The sequence below is a fragment of the Tachyglossus aculeatus genome, chromosome 13, assembly GCF_015852505.1.
Source record: "Tachyglossus aculeatus isolate mTacAcu1 chromosome 13, mTacAcu1.pri, whole genome shotgun sequence".
In the NCBI taxonomy this organism is placed as follows: Eukaryota; Metazoa; Chordata; class Mammalia; order Monotremata; family Tachyglossidae; genus Tachyglossus; species Tachyglossus aculeatus.
In genome coordinates, this window is record NC_052078.1 from 14778394 (window position 1) to 14797997 (window position 19604).

Consider the following 19604-nt stretch of genomic DNA (forward strand, 5'->3'; position numbering starts at 1 on the left):
AAATAACATATTTACAAATAACTGTTAGATTTGTTAGTCCAGATGTTCAAATACATCACTTCTAGTATCTTTTTGTATTTTGTAGTTTCTGTTCATATTACTTTTAATATGCTATACTAAAATGCTCTAGAGAGCATCCCAATGCCTTCAAGTTTGTGAGTTAAAAATAACTTTCAATTATGCAGATTTAATGCCAGAAATATTCCAGATTAAACTTCTTATTTTGAGACACTGTGCTGTATTTTTCTTATGGCATTTGCTAAGCGCTTACTGTGCGACAGACACTGTTCTATGCACGGGATCGATACAAAGTAATCAGATGGGACTCAGCCATTGTCCCACAAGGGACTCACAATCTTAATACCCATTTTTCAGTTGAGGTAACTGAGACACAGATAAATTAAGTGATTTGTCCAAGGTCACACAGCAGACAAGTGGTGGAGCTGAAATTAGAACCCATGTCCTTCTGACTCCGAGACCCATGCTCTATCCACTAGACCATGCTGCTTCTCAAAATAGGTGCAAGAATGATTGTTTGGAATAATAGCACTGTCTGTGGAAAGTTGATCTTTAAAAGGTAAATGAAAAGTACACATTTCAATTTTGCAACAATTTTTTATAGCTGTTACTTGATGGTGTAGTATCTTAGAGGTTTCTTTACTTTGGAACACTTTGCTATTTATGGATCTCAAGAAGAATTCATCTTCTATTAATGCTATAATGTGTTGGTATGACCTATTGTATTTTCCATTGAAAATTAATTTCCCATTCCAAAGTGGAAGAACAGAATTCATATATTTTTTTCTCTAATATATTGAATCTGTTGTGAAATATCTCTTCACAAACCCTAAAAAAGAAAGGTTTACCCTTTTTCCCCTGACAAGGCCTGAATAAATACTCAAATTAGTCATTGACATTGTGTCTAAAAATAAAAAGGTGACTCTTTCTTATGTCCAAATTCAACTATAGTTGCACTTTAGTAAAATTGTTTGAAGGTATCTCCATTGATTTATTTTTGCAAAGTTTCTAAATAAATTCTCATGTTAGATATTTTCTAAAAATACTATAAACTTGAAGATTTCTTTTTTCAAGAAATGGCCAACTTCTTTGAAGGCTTTTTTTAATTACCGTTGTGCCAATGTAAAGGTTAAGTGAAATACATTAGAGAGATTAAAATTTGCCCTGACTCTTTACGTGGTCAATACAGTTAATGAATATAGATCTGAGCAAATTAAGATAATTTATTTCTTTGGTTTACATTATTGTGAAACTTTTTAGTAGCATAGAGCTTGCCCAGGCAAACATTAAGCAACTGCAACTCCCAACTAAAGCAAAGTTCAAGGATTTGCCCAAGTTTTGATTACACCAATTATAAAATTATAAATGCAGAAAATACACCAATTATAAAATTATAAATGCAGAAAAGAGGGAATAGCGTGGCTCAGTGGAAAGAGCCCGGGCTTGGGAGTCAGAAGTCATGGGTTCTAATCCTGACTCCGCCGCTTGTCAGCTGTGTGACCTTGGGCAAGTCACTTCACTTCTCTGTGACTCAGTCACCTCATCCGTAAAATGGGGATTAAGACCGTGAGCCCCACATGGGACAAACTGATGACCTTGTATCCTCCCCAGCACTTAGAACAGGGCCTTGCACATAGTGAGCACTTAACAAATGCCATCATTATCATTATATGAAATGGTTAAGGCCATTTACATCACTAAAAATGAGGATAGTTGCCAGAATGGGAATTATATACTATTTAACCAGTTGTTTTTATCAATCATTTATTAAGCACTTACTGTGTGCAGAGCACTATGCTAGCCTTTGGGAGAGTATGCTATAACAGAGTTAGGAGACATGTTCCCTGCCCCCAGTGAACTTAGTCATGCATTCATTCAGTCGTATTTATTGAGCGCTTACTGTGTGCAGAGCACTGTACTAAGCGCTTGGGAAGTACAAGTTTGCAACATATAGAGACGGTCCCTACCGAACAGCGGGCTCACAGTCTAGTCTACAGGGGAAGACAGACATTTATACAAGTACATCATTTATAATATATTATTTACAGCTATGTACCTTAGAGAAGCAGCAAGGTGTACTGAATAGAGCATAGGCCTGAGAGTAGTCATGGGTTCCAATTCCGGCTCCACCACTTGTCTACTGCGTGACCTTGGGCAAGTCAGTTAACTTCTCTGTGCCTCAGTTACCTCATCTGTAAAATGGGGATTGAGACTGTGAGCTCGGGTGGGACAGGGACTGTGTCCAACCAGATTTGCTTTATCCACCCCATTGCTTAGTACAGTGCCTGGCACATAGTAAGCGCTTAACACATACCACTGTTATCATCATTATTAATAATCGTATTAATAATTGTGGTATCTGTTAAACGCTTCCCCACAGCACCTGTATATATGTTTGTACATATTTATTACTCTATTTATTTTACTTGTACATATCTATTCTATTTATTTTATTTTGTTAGTATGTTTGGTTTTGTTCTCTGTCTCCCCCTTTTAGATTGTGAGCCCACTGTTGGGTAGGGACTGTCTCTGTATGTTGCCAACTTGTACTTCCCAAGCGCTTAGTACAGTACTCTGCACACAGTAAGCACTCAGTAAATGCAATTGATTGATTGATTGATTATTATAAATGCTGTGGGACTGAGTGTGGGGTGAGTATCGAATGCCTAAAGGACTCCTTTAAGTCGTAATCTCTGCAAAGGAATATTTGTGTTCGACCCAGTTTTTCTGGGTGGTTGTAGCTAATAATTGGCCAAATGATAAGAGAAAACCCAGCAATGTCAAATGCTGTGGTTGTAGCTAATAATTGGCCAAATGATAAGAGCAAACCCCAGCAATGTCAAATGCTGAGTAAACTTGACAGAGCAGGGAGCTGAGTGGGAAGGTGGCCAGCTCCTATGAATTATGAATAGCCGTGCAAAGGAAAACCTTAAATTTCCCTGATCCTATCATTCATAATTCTGCCCCTAAGAGTTGCTCAAGCTTTGAAAATTTGGTCTTTGCTTCTACTCTGGCACAGAAAGAGAACTGTAGAAACAGTGAGTCTTAGCTGGAGAAGGGGAGAAAGAGGGAGAAATGGGTGAAGGGAGAATTGGAAGGAGGAGAAAAGTGGAGAGGAAAAGCATGCAACCTTTGTAAATGCACACAAAGATACAAACACAGAGACTTAATGTTGAGTGGTGGAGGGCAGGATACAGACCATTTCAGAATTGGGGACGGGAGTTAATTTAACAATTGGATATAGTAGAGAAAAGAGGAATGGCTACAGTCAGCAGTCTGCAGTACAGTTGGGCCCTAAAATAAGGCGCTTTTTCAGAGAAAAGATTTTGTAGTCGTGGTGTTTAAACATTGTGATAAAAATATCACCAGAAAAAGGCACATGAATGGACTTTTCCTTCCTTAATTGTCCTAACCTCTCTGGTAACCAGTTCCTCCTTTTCTATGATTACAGCATTAAGGTAGAAGGGCATTAGCTTTCAAAGTAATTGCTGTAATTAAAATCACAAAGACCTTAAATAAGATTAAAGACATGCAAAGTTCATGAATGGTCAACATTTAACAGTCTACAGCATTGGAAATATGTACACGTTTCTACCTGGAGCATTAAGCCTATGTAATTTTAATCAGAATAACTTCAACATATGTTTTACCCTTAATATTCACTGTAATATTACAAATCTGCAGGTGGATTTTGAGTTACTATTCCTGTCTTACCCACTTGAAAATTTTTCACTCACACTAAATTCAATCCATATTAAATGAATATTTTCCACTCTTACCTTTTAGAAAACTAATATTAGCAAGAACATGTGTACTGCCTAATTTCATTTGTATAGGATTATTTGTGTATCATGGGGATTCACGTTTCCTTTGTATTAAAGTTGCTAGTTGAGTATAAAACCATTATTTGGTTTTGAGGATCTTTGTGTAACCCATAGAGGCAATATTTTAAAGTCATTGCACTACACTTGTTTACAAAGAACAAGAATTTGCTCTTGTTAGAATCTGGACTTTTTTGGACTTAATTTACATTTTCCTTTTAATTTGTGAGTTACGTTAGGCTTTCTTTGTTTACTTGCACTCTGTCAACCTTAAATTTTTAAACTGTGAAATAAGTAACTGTTGAACTTGGATTCCTGAGTTTCAAATTAAAAAAAAAACTTAGCAATTTTCAGTAATTCATTTTTAAGTTAACATTTTTAAGTTAACATTTAAGATTTTTAAAATTATTTTGGCTTAAATTGGACACTGTTGGCATAAAATGTAAATTTGATTATAGTAAGTGTGATCTTGGCTTCCATTTTCATTTGTTTTTTAGAACCCCACTGGGAATAACTTTCTTGAGAAATTTTTCTGGTAATCATAAACAGACGTTATTCGGTAATTCTCAGAAGAGCATTGGACTGGAGATTTGGAATTAGTGATCCAAACTTTTAGAAGCAAAAACATATTTTTGTAGAAAAGTCCATAAAAATAATTTTAAAAACAAAAAAATGAACTTGATTCATAGTTGGTGGTAATGCAGAGAGTTCATGATCTTAGTGGGGTGGTCTATGTACATGATTCAATATAAATATGTTAATTATTTAGAAGACTGTAATATGTTGTATACATCTAAGGTTGTTGAACTATGTATCACATGGATGAAAAATTTTCTTCCAAACTAACAGTGCAACACTTTTGCTTTCACTGTTATGTTGACATTTCATATTAGCAACTAGAAGATTAAATGTATAAAAAATGAAAGAAAATCATGATTTATAGTTTAGATCATTCTCTACAATAAAGTGCACTTGTAAATGCTTAAAATATGCAAAATCTTTGAATTAAAGATGACATTGCTCATTTTAAAATATACTTATTATTCCCTTATCTGCTTCTATGTTTGAGAGCTAATTTTCAAGTGTGAAATTTGGCAAAAACAAGTAGAATTTTGCTCATTTCTTTATAAAAACTAAATGTGACTTTGCTTGTTCTAGGTATTTTAAACTTGTCACCTGATAGATCTAAAGTTAGTAACTGTCTTCCTCCTTCATATGCACTTTGTTAACCTTCAAGGGAAGTAATATAGCTGGAAAAGTACAGTAGTCATATCTCATTACTATTTTAGGATATTATTTTGAACTTTGAAACCCAACAAGGGTACTCATTAAAGTAGATTAATATGTTTCCTCCATCCCTTCCCTGCAGCCCATTACCCCCAGAATTAAGTAGAAAGACTTGCTTTGATGGACGATTGAGATGTAGTTCAAGACATTTAATTGTACAGTTAAAAATGCTACTTAAGAAAATCGTAGGATATTCATTTCTAAAAGAGATTTAGCTTCCAGAAGTGTGTGTCTGTTTTTATGTTTCTCTAAAATGAGCAGGAAGTTTTTGTGAAGCTCGGTAGTACTATTCTATAAAAATGAACTTGTAAGTTGAACCACCCTTCTTTCTCTTCTCCCCTTCCCCGGAGTTTTCCAGAGGCCTTGTAGGGTTTTATTTGACATCAGAGTTAAAGGCAACAGGGATTTTATTTTATTTTTTTCTGTCATTTTATAGCTGTTAATTAAGGAAGCGAAGTAAAATTTTCCTGGGCTTTGGGATTTAAACCCACGTGTAAGATGCTTCCGATATTCCTGTTCCACTTTGTCCACTGCAGTTTGTTTTTACAGGGATCTTAAATGAGTTGCTGTATCGATTAGGCCGTTGCGTGTGAGTGCATTGGGCTGGAGGTTGAAGTAATGTTTGCTGCCTAATATCCTGATACTCAATAGAACTGGCAGGGCTTTTCTTAACTAGGAAGTAGGCTGGAAATAGTGAGCTGCTATGTCTTTGGTCTGTTATTGCCTAACCTTTCTGCTGTAGCTGGAGCTATCATTTCCCCTTCCAGTTGTTGTCTTCCAGGCCTTTCTACATCTATTTACTCTTGCCTAGACAACATCCAAGTATGATGCTTCATGTAGTATATTATTGTGTTTTTGAGACTTCTGTCATGCCAAATTACATCTCCAGGTACTGTTTAACTGTCTTCTGAGTAGTTCCATGATTGTTGTTTCCATGGGCCTCACAATTGGAGTAGGAAACAGCACGGCCTAGTGGAATAAGCCACTATTTTGCTTTCCTTATTCTGTATTAACTTCAGAAAGTTGGAATTTGTACACAGATATTGCCCACCCTGGGCCAGTGATTGGCACATAACTGTGTAATTGCTCATGCCATGGTTATCAAATGATATTTATTAGAGTGTATGTTAAGGGTGTAGAATGAAAATTTAGAAACGTGAGAAAATTCAGGAACATTTTATTGGTGAGAAACATTAGGGGTATTAGAAGGTACAAAATAAGTTACTATCATTCCTGTCCCTCCTAAACCCCCTTTATTCCCACTATTAGAGACAGTATGTGGGGCCTGAGTGGACCATTGGTCTGACTCAGAAATGGTATTGCTTCTGTTTTTAATTTTATGCAGCCCTGCTTTGAAATGACTAGATATTTTCATTGAATTTTCCATGATCATTCTTAAACGTATTAAGCTTCTAGTTCATAATCAGTGCCCATCAGTATGAACCAAACACTTACATTGCGTGTCATAGTATGCATTACTTTGCATAATAATGTTAAATTTCCTCATTTATTATACTTCCCATTTCATCTGATTCTTCAGGAGTCTCTCTCCACCCTACGTTTCTTCTGACCTTAAATGATTTGGTGTCATTATAGCATTTCAGCACCTTGCCATCCATTTTCTCCTCCTGATTATTAAACATATATTAAGTAACAGGGGTTCTAATCCTAACCCAGGGTACCTCACATTTTACGTACATTCTGAAGGACTTTCCATGTTTGTTTATTAGAAATTTAGATTGCTTGTTTTTCCGTCTGCATCTGTTGTTTGCAATCAAAATAAAGATAGGTCCATCAATTTTATAGATTTTTTTGGGCTCACTTAAATCACTTTTTCTACTTTAACCTTACAATAGTTTAGAGTACATTATGTTGAATGGGAGAGTCAGTAAGACATCTAGCAAATCATACCTACACAGTGGGAAGAATATTACATAATTAGAAGCAAGTTAGTATTTATTAATCTGCTGAGCTACTTTTTGAAAGAGTAGTCTTTGCTGCTTGCTCCTGTCAGTAATGGTTTGGAAAAAAATATTAAGTTAAATATCTTGGAAATGTTTCCTTTTTAAAATTAATAATTATTGTGATACTTCTAAAAGCTTACTATGTGCCAAGCACTGTTCTAAGCGCTGGGGTTAATCAGGTTGGACACAGTCCCTTCACACTCTAAATCCCCATTTTATAGATGAGGTAAGTGAGGCACAGAAAAGTAAAGTGACTTGCCCAAGGTTGCACAGCAGACAAGTGGTAGAGCCAGGAGAAGAACCCAGGCCCATGCTCAATCCACTGTCACGCTCATGGTATTTATTATTATTAATAATAATAATAATAATAATAATGGCATTTATTAAGCGCTTACTATGTGCAAAGCACTGTTCTAAGCACTGGGGAGGTTACAAGGTGATCAGGGTGTCCCACATGGGGCTCACAGTCTTAATCCCCATTTTACAGATGAGGCAACTGAGGCCCAGAGAAGTGAAGTGACTTGCCCAAAGTCTCACAGCTGACAAGTGGCGGAGCTGGGATTATTGAATGCTTACTATGTGCAGAGCACTGTACTGAGAACTTGGGAGAGTATAGTCCAACAGAATTAGTAAACATGGTCCTTGCCCACAACAGGTTTACTGTCTAATTACACCATTTTCAATGTGGCTTTTTATTTGTGTAAAAACTGTGTGGGTAAAATGTTGAAGACAAATTTGAACTTCTCCTTTCACTCTGGATGGAATGAAACTGATGGCACCAGCCCCTTCTACAATCATTAAGAGCACTGTATTAAGCACTTGGGAGAGTACAGTATAACAATAAACAGACTCATTCTCTGTCCACAATGAGTTTACTTTCTATCATAGACCCTGAAGGGATCTCCGAGCAGATGAATGACTAAGCATGCAAAACCTATCATTGGCATTCCTCATTTTTAGATTTCCAACCCTGAGGCCTTTCCTACATCCCTTGGCAGTCGGTTTTAGCATTTAACCCTCGATCGTGGAAACAAAACCATCCAATGATGGGAAGATCTCAGCCAGCTGCCTCCTGCACTGGCTACCGCAAAATGCCCATAGACCCACTTTCCCACAATCTCCCGGAGGTTTCTCACCACAGTGGAGCACAACAGAGAAGATCTTTACTGTTAGTCATGGACAGAAGAAATGCAGGGAACAATATCAAAGTCTCCATTCATTGTTTGTAGATTATACCAGTAGATACAGCAAAATCCTAAAATTCTCCACATTTATAGGACTGGGCGTGTTTCATTTGACGGCATCTATTCTGTTCTTTTTCCATTCCCAATGGAGTAATATAGGAATTTGTTAGGTGCAGCTTTCTTGGGTGTCTTCCATGCAGCTGTGCTGAACAAGGTACCTATAAACTACTTTATAGGCTTGGGGCATCCCACACAGCCTACAAGATATTCAGAGACTCAATAAAAAAAATCTTCAGATTCTGCAAAGGGCAAAAAACTGACGCTTAGCCTACATAAATCCTGCACCCAGCCAACCATGTCAAGGCAACCAAGAGCTGATCACCTACTAAATTCTATCATTTGGGTGCCTTAATATCCAGAGTGGTACAGGTCACATATAAAATAGAAAATCAAATCAAGATTAAAATGTTCTTTGGGAATCTGATAGTATCTAGAGAGCAAGTATATTTTCCAATAATTTAGCCATGATCTTGATTATCAAGCTATGTTGAATGGTTTTGGTGTCTCAGGTCAGAGGCTACATACAGCTCAGATTCACTGAATCTGAGACCTGTGTGGGAGCCACAAGGTCAGCCAGCTCTTCTGTTTCCCTTCATTCATTCATTCAATCATATTTATTGAGTGCTCACTGTGTGCAGAGCACTGTACTTCCGGTAGGACTACACCCCAGACACTCTCGGAAGGTGGGCATGTTATCTTGTTGCTAAAGATCATAAAAGAATCTTACTCTTCATAGTTGAGAGTTTTTATATCTGGCTAAATCCTTGTTTATTGTGCTTTTAGCCCATTTATTCTACGTCAGTTTTACCCACTTAAAATGTAGATATAGAGAACAGCTTGTTGATAAATCTTACATCCTCAAGTTTCAAGGTGAACTCCAATAAGTTATTGCTTGAGTAGATATGACTGTGTTATGCAGCTTGGTTGTGGATTGTTTTATGTTCCAGTGTATACTACGTTCGGTTTTTAGTAGCTGCTTTTTTAGATGTTTATTTAAAGCCGTAGAACTCTCAATTGGTTCTAGTCACCTCAGTCATTTCATATCGTAATTAATAATTGTATTTGTTAGGCACTTTATTCATCTTTAAAATGTGAATGAAATACTTGCATCCCTCCTATTTAGTCTGTGGCCCCATGTGGAAGAGGGGTTATATCTGTTGACCTGATTATCTTGTATCTACCCCAGCATTTAGTAAGTGCTTTGCACATAGTAAGCACTTAACAAATACTGCAGTCAATCAGTCAGTGGTATTTATTGAGTCCTTACTGTGAGCAGAGCCCTGTGTTAAATTTTGGGAGAGTGCCATATGATAGAGTTTATTCATTCGTTCAGTTGTATTTATTGAGTGCTTTCTGTGTGCAAAGCACTGTACTAAGCACTTGGGCGAGTACCAAATAACAATAAACAGACACATTCCCTGCCCACAATGAGCTTATGGTCTAGAGGAGGAGACAGACATTAACTTAAATAGAATTGGTAGACATGGTCCCTGCCCACAAAGACCTTACAATTTAAAGGGGGAGACAGAGGTTAAAATAAATTTCAGGTTGGAAAGATGACAAAGTATAGAGAGATGTTTGCAAGTGCTTGGGGTGGGGACTTTTCGAAAAAGACGACTACATATTAATAACCTCAAAATGGTTTATGAGGGTAAAAAAAATTGTTCTCATGAAAAAATAGTGATTTTCAAAGAGTCAGTTTAGTACACTTCATGATTAACTTTTGCTCATTATCCAAGTGGTCAATTTGATCCATAGTTAAACACAGCCAGTTAAAGCCTTACATTGTGAACTCAGGTGACCAGAGAGAATTTGAGGGTTTTTTTAAGTTATTATTTTTATTATTACAATGAAAGACCTAGGAGATTTAGTTTGGAAATTGCCTAATGACAGATTCAGGCTTTCGAATAGTATATGGTATTTGGTATTCAAAGACCTCTCAAATAAGGGAGGGAAAAAAGATGGTAGTTCTGGTCCTTAGAGAGTGAATAACAAATCCTCAACTGACTTCGAAAGAAAAGGAAAAGGCCAGGTCAGGGTATACTTACCTTTCCTTTGTTTTCTATAGTGTCCATGAAACACTCTAATATGCAGACAAAACTAAACACAGACTTGTAAATACCTTAATTATTTTTTAACATTAAACTGTCACTATAATTGTTTCCCTTAGTTTCAGTCAGGTAAATTAAACATGATCTATTTTTAGAAGAGCTTCTTTTTCAGTCCTTTTCCAATTTAACAGAATGTTTCACAAACTTGCACCGTTGTGGATGTGTTTTTGTATTTCCCGTTGAACCATATCATTTCATTCAATTCTTTACACAAGCAGTTTTAATGAGTTTTGTACCTCAGACAGGTATTTCTACCCTGTAAATATCGATAAAATAGCTAATTTCAATGTAAAATAGGAGGGTTTTTTAAGTCCATGAACAAATCGTGAATTTTTTATTTAATTAAATCCCCAGGGAACAACTTGATCGAACCAAAAAGAAGACCATTATCAGACAAAATTGTGCAATCAAAACCAAATGATAAAATTATTTCATTTAATGAAACAGTTCCGTAGTATCTTTATTTTCTTTTGAAAAGTTATTATTTCTCATATAATTTCGTAGTACATTTTTGAAGCAGTTTGACGATACAGTGCTATCATTGTAAAAAATACAAAATAGTAATAAAACCCTATTATGCCGCAATTAATATTTTGCCTGCAAATCTTTGACTGGTTATGACTTTAATTATTTTAATTTGGCATTTATCCCAGACTTGGGAAATTTTGAAATAATGCAACTGAACATGCATAATACTTGTATGAATTTATTCATCTTGGAAGCTAACTCATTAAGACAGTTAATTTTTGACCATAATCTTGATGCAAACAATTGAATCAGTCATCACAGTTGAATTCACTGGATCACGAAGGCCCTCGATTATAATCTAATTGTTCACAGATAATGTGACCTACTTTTGTTTTTATGAATCCAAGTAGTCAAATGAAGGAATCGGTCAATCAGTCGTATTTATTCAAGGCTTTCTACGGGCAGAACATGTACTAAATGCATGGGAGAGTACAATAGCGATGTTAGGCATGATCCCTCCCTACAAGGAACTTACAGTCTGGAGGGGATGGTGGGGAAATGGCAGAGTATAAGGATATGCCTAAGTGCTGTGGGTCTGAGGTGAATATCTTAGCAGATCCAAGTGCGTAGGCGGCACAGAAAGGATGGTTAACAAGGAAAATGAGGTCTTAATCAGGGAAAGCCTCTTGGAGTAGATAGTATTTTAGTATCACAGTTTCAGGTGGTGAGCCCCTTTCTTATCCCCAGCTCCCACCCCAGAGAACAGGGGCATTGTCTAATTCCTAGTTGCTCTGTATTCTTTCCCAGCACTTAATTCAGTGGTCTCCATACCGAAAGTGTGTAATAAATACTATTAGTATGGGGGGAAGAAGTTCCAGGCCAGAAGGAGGACGTGAGCAAGTCGTCAATAGTGAGACAGAAGAGACTGAGGTACAGTGAGTACGTAGGTGTTAAAGTGAAGTGTGTGAGCTGAATGAATGAATAGTAGGAGATGAGTGAGGAAATGTAGGAGTGGGATAGCTGAGTGAGTGCCTTAAAGCCAATTGTTTTGGAAACCAGTTCTTATTCCCAAATTAAACCTCATTTACTAAGTAAAGAACATACAGTGATACGTTTGCCGGATTCAAATAATAATGAATTGGAATTCGTATGTGATGTTTGGTATCAGACTGAGCCCCTTCCTTCCTCTCCCCCACGTTCCCTTCTCCATCTCCCCCACCTTTCCTCCTTCCCTTCCCCACAGCACCTGTATATATGTGTATATGTTTGTACATATTTATTACTCTACTTATTTATTTATTTATTTATTTATTTATTTATTTATTTATTTATTTATCTTGTACATATCTATTCTATTTATTTTATTTTGTTAGTATGTTTGGTTTTGTTCTCTGTCTCCCCCTTCTAGACTGTGAGCCCGCTGTTGGGTAGGGACTGTCTCTATGTGTTGCCGACTTGTACTTCCCAAGCGCTTAGTACAGTGCTCTGCGCACAGTAAGTGCTCAATAAATATGATTGATTGATGTTTGCGGCATCCCTGGCCATCGATTTCCTCATTGCAGTCTGTGTTGCAGATTTGCTTTTATCCACCCCAGCATCTAGTACAGTGCTTGGTGCATAGTAAGTGCTTAATAATGATTATTATTGTTAACAATAATAATACTAATAAGCAGTTTGTATCAAGCTATCAGTGGCATTTATTGAGCACTTACCTTGTGCAGAGCACTGTACTAAGCACTTTGGAGAGTACAGTATAACAGAATTAGCAGATATGTTCCCTGCCCATAACGAGATTACCGTCTAGAGAAGTGTAACCAACCAGGAGTAGGGTGAGAGGTGTGTAGTATAGGATGTTGAACAAATAAGCCCTTAGTACAGTGCTCAGTAAATATGATTGAATGAAATACGATTGAATTAAATGAACCACTGAACATGCCCAGTGGTATTTATTTAGCCCTTAATGTGTGCAGAGCACTGTATTAAGTACTTGGGAGAGTGCAATATGAGAGTTGGTAGATATGTTCCTTGCCCACAAGGAGCTTACAGTCTAGAGGGGGTGACAGATATTAAAATAAATAATGGCTATGTACATAAGATGCCGTGGGACTGAGAATGGGTAAATAAAGGGTACAAATTCAACTGCTACGGTGACTCACAGAAGAGAGAGGGAGTAGGAAAAATGAGAGCTTTAGCCGGGAAGGTGTTTTGGAGGAGATATGATTTAATAATTTTAATAATATTATTTTAATATGTATGGAGATAAGCAGATTGCTGAATTCTGTTTTAGGAAGAGTAGTAAACAGGCTTTTCCCTATGGCTGAAAGAGCATGGTCAGAAATGTTCTTCCTGCCCCAAGCTAGATCAGTAGAGATAGTCATTGTTCTTGCCTGGGAAGTCAGAGCAGGATGGTTTATAAGATGAAGACTTTTCCACTACAGCAAACCTGTAACCCAAACAGACTTTTCAGTATTCGGAACCAACCCGTCAGTTTTTAAATTACTGCTTTGGTGTTGCAGTCCAGTTGGGAGCCCATGATTTGCACGCAGTGAACACTAATGAACTCTGAGTGTTTAACTTGAGCAAAAGTATCATTTTAGGGAAGTTGTTTCTTGGTCTTTAAACAATGTCAAAATCCTGTTAAGATATTTCAGGAAAATGAATGATTTGCGTCTTTGACTTTATTGGGTCTGGTGTCCACATTTGTAGAATTTCACTTGGGTTGTGTAATTCAAAAGGTTTGGGGCTTTCAGGCTTGGTCTGGTGTAGTGTCTGGCCCAAAGCCATGTGCACAGGAGCACTTAATAAGTACTATAAATGAATAAATTCTAAGTAAGTGATACTACCCATTGTACCTGGTACGAGGCTGGCTATGCTCCAGGAGCTCTTCAGAGTAACTCCACGGAGCCCGTTAAATGAATTTGTTGCTCAATAATGTTTCGGGAAAGGTATCACATAGTCAGATGCACTTAAACATCTGTTTACAAGCTCTGCTTTTCAAGCAGAGGTAGATGTCCATCCCCCTTTTGTGTTTGAGGCAGAGCTAAATTATTTTAATGGTTCAGTTTCGGCCTGCTGCTTTTAACTGGGAAATGGCAGAAATGCTTCCTCAAGGTTCGTCAACATTCCCGTGTCACAGAGCTGGAGTGTGGATCCATTAGGGTGCGGAGGCCAACAATGAGCAATGCTGGAGTGTTCATTGCGATTAGGCTAGCCACTGACGGAACTCTCCACGCTTGTCAACGTGGTGATAGCAGAGTATTATGCAAACTTTTCTGAACTCTGCAGATTTTAGAGCTTATCCCCCTGGGAATTTCTGATCCTATGCTATTTCTCCAAAGCTGTTGCGTTTCCTCCCACGTTCCTGCAAACGTGCCCGCTAATTGTCAGCTGAGGTGATGGGAAGCTGGATGCTTACAGTCAAAAATACTGGACATAACGGAATCCAGTTCCGTATTAGTCCTTAACAGGGGTCAGATCGGTTTGGAACAAGGGTGGGTGAATGGCCACATAGTCTAGGGTCCTTATGTGGAAGTAAACCTTGGGGTAGGTGGCAACCTTATTTCTTGGTTCCTTGCATGGAGATCTCCCCATCCTCCCATTCTGGCTGTTCTGCACCACTGTCTATGCCCAGCTGGGACTGACCCTTCTGAGAGTTACATGGTTGCCCCCAACCCTGTTGCTCCCTCCAGTAGTATTCACTAATCTCCATGGTGATTACAGAATTTGTTCTAATGGAAGGGACTATTAGCTGATACTAATTCATGGGGCTTTTAGCTAACGGATGGGGTCTCAGGCTCAGTGGTGGCTGCTGGAATGGGGGCTTTCTTGGGGTCACTGCTGGTTGACCCCATCCAGGTTGACGCTGTTGCAGCCAAGGGTATTTGCAGCAGGGAAAGGAGAAGAGAGGATCAGTGATGTAGGCCAGGAGCTCTCTCACCTTCTCGACTGGGGGTTTTCTCATCTGGTTTAGCCAGGGCTGTGGCTTCCATGAGGTTGGCGGCTTTGATTCCTGTGCCCCTCCTGTGTCCTGGAGGCTGTGGCTCTTGCATAGAAGAACTTGGATGACTGTGGTGCAGACTGTATTGTGGGATATTTTGTGGGGGTGTGGGATCCTTACCTCCAGGCCCTCAGGCTTCTGTCTTGTGAGCTCTTGCATTAATCTTGCTTTGGCTCAGCACTGGCTTGTTCCAGAGATCACTCCCCCTTGCTATTCTTTGTCCACTCATGTATGAGAGAAAGGAAGAATATCTGTGGTTTTGTGCTTTCTAGCCCCCTTGGGATATGACCTTTGAATTTTCAACCCCAAATCTCAACCCCTGAATGTGATCTCTGTAGTTTATGGCAAAAAATGTGTGTTTCCTGAGAGATGAACAAAAACAAATTATTTCCCTCTTCAAAGTGTTTTCCGTTTTAGGGTGTGTCTCTTGTGCCTTGTTGGATCTAAAGTTTAGAATTAGCCCTGTGCTTTCCATGGAAGCCGCCTCTGCATTGGCTTCTTTTCAGATATGTTTTAACAGAACCGTCGTCTCTTGGCCTTCACAACTGTAGCCACAAAAGAATATCAAGTTTTTCTAGCCAAGACATGGTTTTCATAACCTCCTATAATGTTTTGCATATTTGGGAATTAAGGATGGTCTCTCAGAGTAGTTTATTAGCCAGGAGGAAAGAGTCCTTGGAGCAAAGATTTTGGTTGTTAAGAAGATCATGACCACTATGAAGAGACTTCATATGACACCCAACTTGTGGATGTGAAAGTTACTTGAGAGCCCTTTCAATTATATGGTGGTGACTTGAAGTATAACATTTGTTGTGTTATCAGGGACTTGGGGTGACCAGTATGCTGAATTTATATCTATTTTGGGGGGAAAGTTCAAGGTATTAAACAGTTGTATTTATTGAGCACTTACTGTGTGCAGTGCACTATACTAAGTGCTTGGGAGGGTACAGTATAACAGAGTTGGTAGATACAGCTATATGAAATAATGCTACACATGCTCATGGGAACCAGATCAAAGATTTGAATCCTTTGCTTCTGTGAGATTAAAATACCTGCCATTATTATATTGGTATAGTGTAGCATATTTCATTTATATAACCGTTTTGTGGATTCAGCCCAGAAATTTCAGCTGGTTACTTATGTAAGGGACAGAGCTCTTAGATACTGATGCTATGTCAATTATGATTACGAATGTAACCCGCTCCTAAATTTATTTTACTTGCTTCCTGGTTATCATCTTTTACATTTAGTTTAAAACAGCCCATCTTTAAAATATAAAAGCACATCATATTTGGAGTCTTGTTTACCTTCATAATGCAGTTCTTAGGCAAGTTCGAGATGCTGGTTAACCTTTGAAATGTATTACTTGCTTAGTGCTTAAAAAAGATAGATGGTTAAGAAGCACATATTAGAGCCTCTCACAACCCAGAATCATCAATCTTCAAGTAGCTTGGATTCATGCAGTGCTCTGCCATCCGGGAAGCACAAAGCATATCTACAACTCATAGGAAAGCTCAATGCATCTAGCCTCTTATTTTTGCAGACTCTCAGAGGAAATGTCAATTGGACATTACCAACTGCCTCTCTGCCTTGCTTTAATACCTCTTCAATAATTTAATATATTGTCTGACTCAGTGTGCTGAACTCATAACCCCTCACTTATCATTTTGTTGATTGATGTCTCAGTTGATGCCGTATAAATCCCTACTTCAAATCTCTGTTTACAACATAATAACTCCGGTCATATGAGTAATTAAAAGCATAAATTTGTGCTGATACTGGCTATAAAATGCAGCGGCTATTTTTCCTAACAAACATAATTAAATTATCTCACATTTAAATATGAAAAAAGGATATTTCCAATTCAGATGTGAAAGATGGTAAATCCACATGATATATGTATGTTTAATTTAGCGTTACTGGAAGTAAAACCACCCCATAAAACAGTACTTGAACTGTTTTTTACTGGACCCATGCACATTTCTGATATTCCTTTTAATAAAGTTCTGTGGGCAAGTTTACTTTTTTTTAAAGACTATTTTATATATTCTCATTTCCATTACCGTGCCTAGGTTACTTTAAGAAATCATGGTTTCAGTAACTTAAACAAGCTTAATGCCAAATTTGATGATATTACTAACCCCTTCATTAAGTTATTTGGTCCTGTTGTCCATTTAAATGACTGTGTGTCTGTATGTATCTGTGTGCCTCCACTATGCATAGTTTTTAGAGGGAAATAAAATAGTTGTGGTATTATTGAGTGCCCACTTGGGTCAGTACCCTCTTTGGGAAGTACAAGGTTTACACTCGTAGGAGGCAGTCAAACAATAATATTTGCAACTCAGGTCAAAATGAATGAGTACACAATCTATTCATGAGTGTTCAAGTTGGGTATGAATAAACTCTTTAGTGCTAAATTTGGCTATAGGGATGATGTGAGTCAGGGTACTAAGAAACTAATCTGAGAAGGTTTGTAGGAGCCATTAGGCACATACTACATGCACAGACAGCGCTGTGCAAGGCACTTGCGAAAGTTGGCAAATTTTACACAGTAGGAGTAGGAGAAAAAAGCAGGTAGAAAAAATATGGGAAAAAATGAATGTGCGAATATGAAAGACTCAACAGTGAAATTGATATATTATTGTACATACATCAACATTTGAAGTGTCATTTGGGATGACGTGATCAGGGATTGTAGTAATTTGTTGGGAAACCCCTCTTTAGTGGAGGTGGATTTTCAGACCAGCTTTGAAGATGGGGAAGTCTTTTGCCTGGCAAATTTGAAGACCAGTAGAGTTCCAGTCAGTGGGAAGGGTTGTGAGCAGTGTATTGGAGATGGAAAAGTGGAAATTGGGGTTCAGTAAGGTTCACAGTCTCTTCTAGACTGAGCCCACTGTTGGGTAGGGACTGTCTCTATATGTTGCCAACTTGTACTTCCCAAGCGCTTAGTACAGTGCTCTGCACACAGTAAGCGCTGAATAAATACGATTGATTGATTGAATAAGAAATTCATCTTGGGGGAGGTGGGTTAAGTGTATAAATTGGGATTGAGGATGGAGAGAGAAGGTACATGAAAGAATCACTGGTGAAGAGACTTGAAGTTAATTGACAGAGCCTTTTGTTTGACAAAGAAATAAATTAGAAAGTGTTGAAGGCTCTTGAAGAATAGAGTGCTTTCTAAAGGACATTTTAGGAAGATAATCTAGGCAGAAGTTAGCCTAGAATGGCTTAGTGGAAAGAGCATGGACTTCGGAGTCAGAGGTCATGGGTTCAAATCCCGGCTCTGCCAATTGTCAGCTGTGTGACTTAATCACTTAACTTCTCGGTGCCTCAGTGACCTCATCTGTAAAATGGGGATGAAGACTGTGAGCCCCCTGTGGGACAACCTGATCACGTTGTAACCTCCGCAGCGCTTAGAACAGTACTTTGCACTTAGTAAGTGCTTAATAAATAATAATAATAATAATAATAATAATAATGGCATTTGTTAAGCGCTTACTATGTGCAAAGCACTGTTCTAAGCACTGGGGGATACAAGGTGATCAGGTTGCCCCACGTGGGGCTCACAGTCAATCCCCATTTTACAGATGAGGTAACTGAGGCTCAGAGAAGTTAAGTGGCTTGCCCAAGGTCACACAGCAGACGTGCCATCATTATTATTATTTGGGAGAGATAGGAGGCGGGGAGACAGTGAAGAGGCTGATGCAATAGTAGATTTGGGTGTCATTTGTAGAGAAGGAAACAATGTGGACAGAGCACACTTGCCCTGATGGAAGGGGCACGGGACTGGAGATCAGAAAACCTGGGTTCCAATCCCAGCCCTGCCATATTTCTGCTCTGTGACCTTGGGCAGGTTGTTTGCATTCTCTGGGCCTCAATTTCCTCATCTTTGCAATGAAAGTTAAATAACTGTTCTCCTTCCCACTAATTAGACTGTGAGCCCTGTGGGTGACAGGGGCTGTTTCTGACCTGATTATCCTGTAACTATCCTAGTACTTAGCACAGTACTTGACTTGTAGCTAGCTGTTGACAAATACTACAATTATCATTATTACTATTATTATTATTATAATAAAGTTAATGAGCTCTCCATGATTTTGAGTCCTTTCCAATCCTCTAATTACGGCTTTTAAATGGCCTAAGAAGGATTCCAGAAGTGTTGGCCTTTGCCAACGTGGAAGGCAACTGACCGCTTCAGCCTGGGTCAGAACTCAACAAGACAGAATTGCAGAATCCCAGTTGTGCACCTACATATCAGTCTTGGTTAGTGACACATTTGATTTGAGTGTGGTCACAGTCCTTGAGCTGATGGCTTAGATCCACACTGGGCTTTCCTGTATAGAAATGAGGCACGACTGATCAGCAGGGGCTTGCTCTCTAATCAGGCTCAAATTGCTTCATTCATTCCATCGTATTTATTGAGCACTTACTGTGTACAAAGCACTGCACTAAGTGCTTGGAAAGTACAATTCAGCAAGAGACAATCCCTACCCATGCCAGGCTTACAGTCTAAAAGGGGGAAGACAAGCATCAAAACAAGTAAGCAGGCTACCTCAATAACACGGCCTGCAGACTTGGAGCACAGAATCCAGTCCTTTGCTACTGGTGGAAGGTTGAAGAGATGGAGACAGGAGCTTGGAACTGCATTACCAAAATTTTAGACCATAGTTTTTGCAAAAAGCAATCCATATGTA

General features: G+C 38.4%; 1 protein-coding gene across 14 annotated transcripts in view; it reads left to right on the top strand.

Annotated features, from left to right (window-relative positions):
* PARD3 (par-3 family cell polarity regulator) overlaps nucleotides 1-19604 on the top strand; it is a 496072-nt gene that overhangs the window by 260500 nt on the left and 215968 nt on the right. The window lies entirely within an intron of this gene.